The following is a 12,224-nucleotide window of genomic DNA, read 5'->3' as shown; positions in this document are numbered from 1 at the left end:
TTAACTCCAGATAACAAAAGTTTTGCAGCATATTTTTCTCAAATGTTTCCTCGAGTCACCTTCTCAGGTGGTGAACATTAATTTGGAAATGGTCTAGGCAAGATAGACAGGTGGATAGAGACTTTATTCTTCCCCAAGGTGAAACCCATTCCACTGGAGATTTAAGGTCATTACGCCAGCACGATTCAATTAAAAACAGATGCTCATTCATGATGTTTAGTATTTATGCGGATTTATGCATTTAAAAATTATTTTTATCACAAGATCTCAATATTATTAATTAATTATAAAAAATTACAATTTGATTTTCTGTATCTCTAATTGATTTACATTTTATTGAATGAAAAAATATTTGATCAACTACCAACCAGCAAGACTGAAAATGACAGATGTCTCCATTCTTTGTAAGTGGGAAAACTTAAAAAATCGGCAGTGTATCAAATACTTATTTGCCCCCCTGTACATATATACCAGGAGGTTTCGAAAAGTTTCAAGACTAGCTCTGTTTACATGAAAGTACTTTATCTATTTACGTTTACACACTATCATCTTCAAAATAATCCCTTTGCAAAGCAATACAGCACTTCTAGTGTTCCTACCACTTCTGAAATGTGTCCTGGAAGCCTTCTTTTCAAAGCATGTCAAGCACCTTTTGTTATTCACGCTGGATCTCTGCAACGGTGTCAAAACAGCAACCATTAAGCTGCAACTTCATCAAAGTCCGCAGAAGCCAAATCTGGCGAGTAGGGTGGGTGCGGAAGTGAAATGTGTTCGTTTTGATTCAGCGAGAAATTTACGTGTGATAAGAGCTTGGTGACAGAGTGTTCACAGGAGGATGCCTTTTTGGCAAACTGACATATGAAGGTCGGTGCTCCTTGTGACTGTGCGTGAAGCCTTGTGCTGCCATCTGTTGGCGTGTTATAAAACTTTTTGATACCACCTTGTATATATGTATATATGTCATGTTATACATCTGAACGCGAATAGTTAGAGCATGGATATATACCTTTAAGAGCCTAAAAACTACACTGACATCATTTTGTGGGTCTTGCAGTGAATAATGCATAACATAAGAAAAACCAGGAAAGTTACAAGATGGCAATGTCTTGGAAATAGACAAAGTGGGAAATTTAATCTAAAAACTTTGTAAGTTTATAAACCATTATAAATAATATTGTCCTCTGGGGTCCACAAACGTAGCAGTGAGTTTTGTGTCATTTTTGCTCATAACGCTGAAACGATCTCAAATAACTGTCTTAATTGATCATACAGATAAGAAAAAAATTCTTTGTTATACATTAATAAACCTGAGCAAACAAAGTTCAATTAGGTTGGGAATATAATATTTGAATATTCACTCTGGACAGCTTTTGGGTTTTAAAGAAAAAACTGTTACCAATATGTCCCGTATGAGATTTGTTCTCAGCCCTTAACCACAAATGAATGCGTATCTGATTAACAGCAGGTACTTTATTATACAATAGGATGCAGAAGGTCTTAAAATCCACAATATGGTCCCCGCAATCAAATTCAAAGGTGTCGAGCCACAGAGTTTCCCATATAGCGTCAATATGTCCCGATGTCTCAAGATGTCTCATCAAGATGTTATGAGCTCTAACTGACAGATGAGACATTCCAGTCAGGCTTCTTAGCAGCTCACCTCTGTACACCCCACAACCGAAGAGGACCGCAACCATCCAGTTACCTGAGCAACGACTTTTCACTCTTCATCAGCCAGAGCAGAGAGCAAAGGCAGCTAACAACTGAAAAGCAGAGCGAACGTAGGTGCCTTAGCCACGGCAGAGAGCGTTGCGATCTGTCCACCCACACAAACAGTCCCATTCAGTGCTCTCTTTAACAAACCTTCTTCAACACTAGTTCCATTCTCTACCCAATATCTTCACTTGAGCCCCACTTTTTACCTAATAATGTCTTTGAACACAAATTTACATTTTTCCCTGGTTGTTCTTCACTACCATGTACCATATTTATTACCTGGGTTTCAGTGCTCCTTACATCAGAGCTGAATTCCACACTCAGTGGAGAACTTGGAGAGTTGTAAGAATTTATTACGATTTCATGAAGTCATTTTCAGGCCAGTTAAAACAGTATATGTGGTGTTTTATAACAAATATTGTTTACTCACGTGCTAAAAATATCTGCTTACACGTTATTAAGGCTCAAAACTTAATTTCCTAAAATAATCCTTCAGCCAGAACCTTGGCTCATTACAAGGTCTCAGTATGTACTGCATATGTTTTATTATATTTTATATAGCTCCTAAACACAATTACACGTTTAGATTATTTTTTTCTATAGTATTAATATTTGCATTCAAAATTCCACCAAGGTCCAGACACCACGACTTTTTTTAATATAAGGAATGTTTGTTTTATTATTTGTTTAGATATTATTTAAGGGATGGAGATTGGTAGCTCATGTGGGAGGGAAAAGTATATTGTGCTAAAGTAAAGCATGCAATTATGCTAAATATGCCACTGATATGATATCCAGTATGGGCGTCTGGCCAAAACAAACAGTAGGATTTTTGATATTAAGGATTTGATCCTGCAGCAAATTTACAGTGAAGTATTATAGATTGTTAATACGTTATATGAATTATATGTATTAGGACACCTGACTTGACCTTTTTTCTTGCGGCTATCATATAACCAACAAATACATTATTAGCTAATAGTTAATGATTCTCCCAAGTATTTGTTCTTACAAAATTAGCTTTGCATTTGTTATATTGCTTTAGTTTTGTTAGTTATCATGTAAATACAATTAAAAATATAAAATTCCAAATGGTAAAGTAGTAGCAAGTTAGTTTACTTAAACAAAACTAAAATGATCTTTGTTTTCACTTAAAATTAAAATTAAATTTTACCAAAATAAAAAGGCTTTCAGTTGTGGATGAGAAATGAGCAAAACAACTTTATTGCACAGTCAGCACGTCCTACAAGCTCAAACAGCGACGGCACGAGTCAGCTGATGCAATTCCAATTTTTGGAATTGAAAATGATCCACGTTTTGCACGTCGATCATTTACATATTTCTCAGAGATTCCTCCTCAACTTTTAAAGTCCCATTGATCTCTCTTGCAAATTTACATATTCAATCGATTTCACTTTCTTTAATGGAAGGCTTGCTAATCTCCTCACTGTCCTGGTTACATATTTATGATTTTTTTTCTGTTCAGTTTAAAAACATCAATTGTTTTTCTTGTTCCCAGACAAACTGTCTCCTCTTAGCTAATAGCGAGGTTAAAAAAAACATCTATTGTTTTTCTTACTTTACTAACACCCTGGTGGCTAAATAAATCTCACACAAATCCCCACAAAATCTAAAAGAACATCTTCCCAGAAGAGTGGAGCTTATTGGGAACTAAGTGTGGAATGGGATGTTCATAAAGCACCAATCTTATACTAAGGTGTCCACAAACCTTTGGTCCATACAGTGTAGTAGTCTTCTTAGTTAGCATGGACTAATTACATTTAGGTGACAAGCATTTGTTTAGTTCTCCTCTTCAACAAACTAAGATGGAACAGTTTATAAAGGTTCACCATCTCCGTGTTGGTGTTATATAACAAATCATTTGTCACAAAGAACTGATAACATTTAAATAAATGCGAGCAAGAAAACTTCGTCTTAAAATAAATCAATATAGTGTTCCCACGTGTTAATATTTAGAGTATTTGCTCATTTTATGAACAGCTACACGGTAAAATATTGAAATATACTATATCAAGTTCTTTCTGTGACAAATATAGACTTCCGAGTGCAACACCACTGAAAAGTCACTTCATCCAATTTCCCGTATGATCAGTTCCTGAAACACTCCGCCGTTTGCCATATGTCATAGTCTGCCTCAAAATCCTCTTAAAATATCCAACAGACTTCCAGTATGCAGGGTCCAGTGTCCACTTGTCCACTCTGTGGCGTCTCTAATAGGTGTCTTCTGTGGGATGTCTTTAATGAGCTCCAGTCCCACACATCTCTTACAGGAAAACAGACTAGAGTAGCAAGAAATGCTTACAGAAAGCCTCCAGATCATAATACAGCCTACATTTAAATACATGCATATGCTTTTGGGTATGCAAAATCCATATTTCATGCATCACTGCATTTAGAAAAGTGTCACAGCAATAAAAAAATGGGTTTTATCCATTATTTTATTACATTTATCCTATACAGGGTCACAAAGGGATTATGGCAAAGGCAGGATGCCAAAACATTAAAACATACAATCTCACATACTAAAGACAAATGAGATGGAAAGTGGAACACCCAGCAGGAAACCCCTGAAGTATAAGAAGAACATTAAAAACTCCAGAGATAACAAAAGTACACACATCCTTCATTCTTACCTCAGTGACCTCATCACACCTTGCACTGCACCACGCTGTCTGAGATCCTCCAGCACTGCTCGACTGGTACCACCTTCTCTCAGAATGAGAGGTAAGTACACTTCAAGGCTCTTCTCTGTTCTGGCACCAAGGTGGTGGAATGAACTTCCCCTAGATGTCCGTACAGCGGAGTCCCTGACTATCTTCAAGCGACGACTGAAGACCTACCTCTTCCTGAAACACTTCAATTAGCACTTGACAAGTTTATAGAATTCTAGGGTTATATTTAGATTAAGTTTGTAATCTTGCGTACCAGTGTAGATTTATTCATGGCTCAAGACTCAAAGCACTTTTGTATGTCGCTCTGGATAAAGGCGTCTGCTAAATGCAGCAAATGTAAATGTAAATGTAAGTTAAAGTAAAGAAGCTCTGACGTACTTAGGTAAAAAGTGGCCAAAAGTAGCTTGTTAAAGTGTCACGCTGGTAACTGGCCCTCACATCATATTAATATATTGATATAAAAGAAATGTAAATATTGTTATCTAATGAATGTATCCAGGTTGAACATCCACCATATAGAACACAAGCAGAGAGAAGATGATGATGATCAAGTGATCAGAAATGTCTCTGTCTTAGCCACGTTAGACCCAGACTTCATGTTTCCTTCTGCCTTGCTCGTTGTTAGCTTCGTAGGCTAGCCTACATCTGTGGTGCGTGAGAGCCGGGAAATGACAAACCAGTGGTAGATTGGAAAAGCCGCACAACGACAAGGAATGTGGTGATGGCCTGAAAACAGAGAGCAATGAAAGGAAAAAGACTGATCATGTCATCAAATAGATTCAAACTATAGTAACGAGTCTGGTTTGAAAATGTAAGGAGTAGAAAGTACATATATTTGTGTAAAAAAAAAACGTAGTGAGTGAAAGTAAAAAGTTGTCTGAAAAATAAATAATTACGTCCCATCTCTGAAAATCTCTACCACTTCAATCCAATCACAGAGGCAGGATTTTCCTCATCAAAACAATCACAGTAAACCTGCACATTTGTGCGTTTGTGATTCCTAATCGCCTCTTCAGGATGATAGAACAACAACCGAACAGGCCAGAAAAAGTGAGTGTTCTGTGGGTACTAACAAAAGGAGAAAATGCATGTGATTTCATAAAGCATTGTACTACAGAATTCAATTTGAGCGTGTTAATAGAAATGTTTTTGAATGTTTTAACGACTCTTTATCGCCCCCTTGAGTCCGGAATTTTAGAACCGCCATAGTAAAGAAACAGTCACTTGGACAGGAATTTGTGATTTACATTCTGATCAGAAGTTTGCGAGTTCGAGACCCAGAGCTGCCAAACTGCCACTGCTCAGTCGTATGAATAAGATCATCCGGATTTACTCATTAAAATACAAAGAAACACCGCTGTGTATAAATGCGTCAAATTTCCTATAATTCCTTTATTTCTCAGATATAATTACTGAACCTATTTCTAGACAATCCAATGCATGTCGAGTTCTGCTTCACAATGATAGGAAGACAAAGACATTTAGCTCCTAAACTTTGGAATAGTCTTACTGACAGTGTACGTGGCTCAGACAAACTCTCCCAGTTTAAGTGCAGATTAAAAATTTTGTGCTCCAGAACATCTGATCACATGATCAACTTGTGCTGTTAATATCATGAACAGCAGCTATGCTAATCCCTCTCCACTCTATCCCTTTCTCTCCCCATCCCGAGGCATCCTGAGGTTGCTCTAACCCCAGTCACGTCCCACCTCATGAAGAATGTGGACCTTTAAAGAAGTAGATGCCGACCCCGCAAACATCCCGATCCATCTAAAGACGTACCAGTGCCATTTAGAGTTTTGACATTGGACCCTTTTTGAGTGTTTAAAGGCTCTGGCATGGAGAAGCTGGTGTGGGATCTGTGATGATCGCAAATGTTGACCTATTTTATAAGTTGCTCAGTAGCTCCTAGTTTTATAACCACAAATGACTGTAAAAGACTGTAGAAAGATCATTACTCATAATCTTACATTCCAGTACTCATGTTAGTTCTCACTGTCCAGTGTTCTGTATTGTTTAAAGATTTATGATCACACTTTTGATGTCACCCAAATGAGGATGGGTTCCCCTTTTGAGTCTGGTTTCTCTCAAGGTTTCTTCCTCATTCATCTAAGGGAGTTTCTCTTTGCCACAGTCGTCATGGCTGCTCATCAGGGATAAATACACATTGTTCACGTTAACTCTTAAAATTCTGTAAAGCTGCTTTGAGACAATGTCTGTTGTGAAAAGCGCTATAGAAATAAACTTGACTTGACTTGACTTGACTAGACTAGACAAAATAAGAAAGAAAATCTTTGTCATTTTCAACATGAAAGCATGAAATAAGTAAACACATCTAAACCCAGGCTAAAATAATCATATACAGTATTTAATTTATAAATCATTTTACTTGCAAGGTAGCATGTTTTTTTTTTTTTTTTTAGAAAAGTGAAATTGTTTTAGAAGGGCGAAGGATGAGAGAAGATTTACGATCAGTGCCATCTCACTTGACAGACACTTCATAGAGAATAAGTGGACACTGTGGGATTGTAGAAAGAGGAGTTGATGGACATAACAGCACATAAAAGAGACAGGCGAGAAAACTAATGGCTGTAACAGCACAGAGGAGAGGCAGGTAGGAAACATAATGATGATATGAAGCATCTCTTTGTACAGATTTATCTTCTGGAAACTAACCTGTGATTATGCTTTCTCTATCTCTCTCTTTCTATCTCTCTCTCGCTCTCTACAGCTTAAAGTAAGGGATGAGCAATAGGAAAGCTGAAATGCAGCATAGTTTCTATTAGCTTTGGCGAATTGAGAAGATGTAGATCACATTTAACCGTCATTTTGGTTTGGAAATTTGAGTGATACTGTAAAAGGGAGCAAACCCAATAACATGGAGCGAATACGTCAATGGAAGAATTGAAGCAAAGCTACTGATGTATAACATAGTGAGCTCCCCTTAAACATATTCCTGGTGCTGTTGATACTCCTGGGAGAGTAGTAGCTCAGTGGCTTTCTGATCAGGAAGTCATGAGTTCAAATCCCAGCACTACCAAGCTCCCATTGTTAGGACCTTAAGCAAAATCCTTAACTGCTCAGTCGTGTAATTGATGTCGCTCAGTATAAAAGTGTCAGTCAAGTGCCTTATGCATGTGGTGTGTATGAGTCTGCTCATGTAAACACCCATCACAGAAAAGATTAATTGTATAAGTTGCCCATTGATCGTTAATTTATAAAGAAAATAAAATCCCCTAACATTCTCTAATCCTCAAATTTTTCTCATGAGGTATATTTGAGTTGAAACCTGAGAGAACATGCTGGAAAAAAGAGAACACAACTGGTACTTAATAAGCATCAGCACGCCTTGTGAAATTGTGCGTTTAATTCAATTTGCATGGAGGCCTGAAATTGTGTAGGAAGCCAAAACTGCAAGTTATGATCCAGTAGAGGTTTATTTCGGTTAAGTGAGTGAGATTGGCCATCACAAATCTGAAAATGGGCTATGCTTCAATGTTTTGGCTAATGAGAGGATATTTGTTGTTGTTGTATTTTTGTTTTGACTATCAGACAGAAATGATTCTCTGAACGACGGAGAGCAGAGAATAATAGCTGGATGACTTTCAACAAATTCACGAAATGACCAAATGACATAATGCCTTGATGTATTTTTTGATATAAATACAAGTGTCACATGGCCATCGTTCCACTGCAAAGTCTTCAGATAGATGTGTTTAATGAAATTGGCAAGAAAAAGGAAATGTCTGGGCTCATTAAGCTGCAAGGGGTTATAAGCCCATCTCCAAAGTATTAGAAATTCATTATAAAGAAGGGCTTTTCAGAAATGAGTATTAATATAAAATGGCCAATGAGTGCATAGTGAAACAACAGCAGTAGTATCTGTAATAAAATACATGCATCCATCATTATACACACACACACACACACACACACACACACACACACACACACACACACACACGCACACCAGCCTGAAACAAGGACCATTTTAAATTGACACACACTGCCATCTAGTGGTAATAAAAAGATTGGCAAATTTTAGATAGAAGTGAAAACACGTACTGTATTTTGAAGTAGGTTTGGTTGTTACTAAGAATTTGGTGTTGTTACAGTCAGGAGCATTTGTAAAGTCTGGATTAAAACTTTTACATTAAACAAGAAGCTATAAAAAAATTAATATTATCCTCTAATGCCAGGTTTGCTCACCTGCCTGATCTGCTGTAACCTGAAAATGTTAGAAAAAGTATTTCAGTAAAAAAAATATATATATATTAGATTTTATTATATATATTTTTCAATTATTATTTTTGACAGTCTGTTTCATGAAATGCAAAATGTTATTTTATTTAAATATTAATAAATATATAAAATTAATAATCAGAAAAATCTTTAAAAGTCTGTGTAAATGATTATTAAACAATTAGTTTTTACCATATTAATAGAAAAACATGAAGACTTCATTGAAGATTCACTCTTTTATACACTATATTGAAAGTTTCCCATTTCCATTTATCCTCCCTTTGCTGTTATAATAACCTCCACTCTTCTGGGAAGATGTTCCTCTAGATTTTGTGGAGATTTCATTCAGCCACAAGGGTGTTAGTAAAGTCAGGTACTGATGTAGGTGAGGTGAGGTGCAATCAGCATTCACATTCATCCTATAAAAGTTCAATAGTGTTGGAGCTCTATAGCAGGAGATCTTCCACATCATCCAACCCATGTCCAGCAGATCTTCATGGAGTTGGCACAGGGGCATTATCATGCTGGAACAGGTTTGGTTCAAGTGACGGAAAAAGTTTAAAGGAGAACCACATATGGGTGGAAAAGACGGGTGTCCCAATATTTTTGCCTGTGTAGTATATACTGTATATTAATATTCATGAGCACATTTATTTCCTAAACATTTACATCCAGCACATTTCTCCAGATTGACTAACAATTACCTAATTTAAACACTGATTTAAGGGCCTTGCTCAAGGGCCCAAGAGTGGAAGCTTGGTGGTGCTGGGATTTGAACTCACGACCTTCTGATCTAAATTCTAATGCTATTACTTACTAAATGCCCACCTCACTACACACTTCTTTTGACTGAAGATTTTAATTTTGACAAACGTTTAAATATCATAGCTATTAGTTCAAACCAATTAAATGGTAGTAAGACTATAGGTGAAGTGGGTATTTGTCTAATAGTTACTTATTTATGTCCAAAAGCAAGATCCAGAGTTCAGCCCCAGGGCCAAACTGGATTGCATCTAAACTCCAGTGTCCAAATCAGTTTCCCTTTCATCAGACAGTGACAGGAAACTATGGGTAATTAGTCTTTTCGTTCTCTGACTACAGACACAAACCTATGCACTGTGCTGGACAAAAGTGCACACACCATGTAGATGAGCAAAAATAGAAATTAAATGTGCTTAATTTGACCTTCCACTTAAGTAACTTGAGTAAAAGTACAAGAGTATTTGCCTTTAAATATACTTAAGTATCCAAAGTACTATGATTTATTATGGTTTTAATGTTCCTATTATCATTTTTGTTCAAAGTCTCTTTGCTTAATCAACTCAGTTTAAGTGAAAAGACTAATGTTTCTCTCAGCACACTGATCTATTAATAGAATGATATTAATGAGTCAAACACTGATTAATTTCTATTTAAATGATCGTGAGCCCAAAACCTTTCAACTACTAAAAAGAAGGCCACGGGTGATATGGCAAATTTGGGTCAGGAGTTTCTTAAAATCATTTATTCCTCTCAAAATTTTCTGCTTGCTGTTGAACTGATGCTGAACTGTATGTTGGTGATCAGTAGATACACCAAACGTCAATTAATACAAATTCAAAACCCCGATTGGTGGATTGCTGCGTGTTTGGCCAGTTCGTTTTTATCCTCATAAATAAAAAGTGAAAAATTGACTTAAGTACAGTAATGAATTACATTTACTTCCTTACAGTCCATCACTGATTTATAAATGTTTACAGAAATAACAATTAAAGAAGTTAACAATAATAAGGGCCACAAAAAAAAAAAACGCAAAGTCTGAAATACCCTTCTTGAAAGTGGATTTGCAATTAATAAGTTATAATTGGCTTAGTTCAGCTAATGACATTTGGTACCTGATGTAGGACTTCCTACACCGTTCACGTATGTAAATATGCATCATAGGAGTAATAGTCAACCGACACTGAAGATTTTTGAAAGATTTTATTTTAGATGAGTGTATTCTGGTGTCCCAGTGGCTGTAAGCCAGTGGTACCGCTCATATTCACTGGTCTGGAAGTGGTGAACAAACCCTTTTCCGAGCTACGACAAACTAGCTAGCTTCGGTGTTGACCAACTTCTCCTCACGATGTCTAGCTTTTCTTGAAAATTGATTTTTAAGTATGTCCGAGATCAAATAAATTTTTCTTCCTCCGATGTATTAATGTGTGCAGAGCTACAAACGTGTTTTGACAGTCAAACTTGGATGTAACTGTTTCCCTTTGACCAACCAACCAGAGGATGGAAAAATGCTAATGCTATTCTGGGCCAGATAGCTGCTCTGTGAGGCAAATATGAAATCTGATTGGTTAAAGAAACAGAGCCATAGATAATATTCTATATAGAGTATAGAGTAAATATAGAGTAAAAGGGCCTGCAGTACTGACTTTTGAAGGCCCTGGGCAGATTAGATTGACATGGCAGCACATATAGACTGAAATCTGATTGGACAAAAAATCTAACATCCACATACACGTACTGGAAGCAGTGCAGCCAAGAGAAACTGAAGGGAATAAATTAATACAATTTCATGTAACACATATTAGAGTTTAGCTTGTAAATGTAGGACAGTGCTTCTGATAGTGTTTAGGCCAGCAAAGAATGCTTTGCTTCACCACATTAAGATGCAATGCCATGCAATGTAATATGATGCTCTGCAATTCAATATGGTGCAGATAGATCACTTTTATTTCTTTGCTTCCGACAGACAGCAATTCATCAATTACTTGAGTGCCTTCTGACTTCACAAACACACTTTTTTATTGCAAAAAAAAAAAAAAGGTGAAATAAAACCGTGTTCTATTCTTGTTCTGTCTCCAGGATGATACAGCTCTACCTCTGCCATGTTAATCTGTTTTCTATGTGACTCTCAGAACACGCCTCGGCCTCTGTAGTATTGTGATCCGTTATATTCATGTAGCAGAAGTGGTGCTGAGAGAACACACTAGAGAAACAGTTTAGTGAGAAGAAATCAATCGATATATACAATATTGTTCACTTTCTAAATAATAAAAGTGTAGTATCTAGTAATGTTTATACAAATAGAACTTTTTATATATTAATATATATAAATAAAGATGCACCAATGTGAACTTCATTCAGGCTCACAAATGCTGTACAGTTGGAGACTGAAAAAATGTTGCCTGGTGTGAATCTGTTGGGTAAACACAGATGAACCCAACCTACCTTGTGTCAGAAGTTGGTGGAGGTGGTGTAATGGTGTGAGGAATGTTTTCTTGGCACTCTTTTAGTATTTTAGTAAATCATGACTTTAATATTAGCCGATTTGAGTTTTAATGCTGATTATGTGCATCCAACAAGTTCCTCATCTCCTAATGGCTATATTCAGCATGATCTTGCATCATGCCACCAAGCAAATTTCTTCCCGGACATGACAGTGAGTTCAGGGTTCTTCGGTGGCTTTTCCAGTCAGAAAATCAGAATTGCACATCTTTGGCATGTGGTAGAACAAGAGATTCACAACATAAAACAAAAAAGAGCAGGAATTGCATGATGCAATGATGCCAACATGGAGCAGAATCTTAAAGGATCCCT

The sequence above is a fragment of the Silurus meridionalis genome, chromosome 10 (assembly GCF_014805685.1).
Source record: "Silurus meridionalis isolate SWU-2019-XX chromosome 10, ASM1480568v1, whole genome shotgun sequence".
Lineage (NCBI taxonomy): Eukaryota > Metazoa > Chordata > Actinopteri > Siluriformes > Siluridae > Silurus > Silurus meridionalis.
This window is presented reverse-complemented; position numbering follows the sequence as displayed.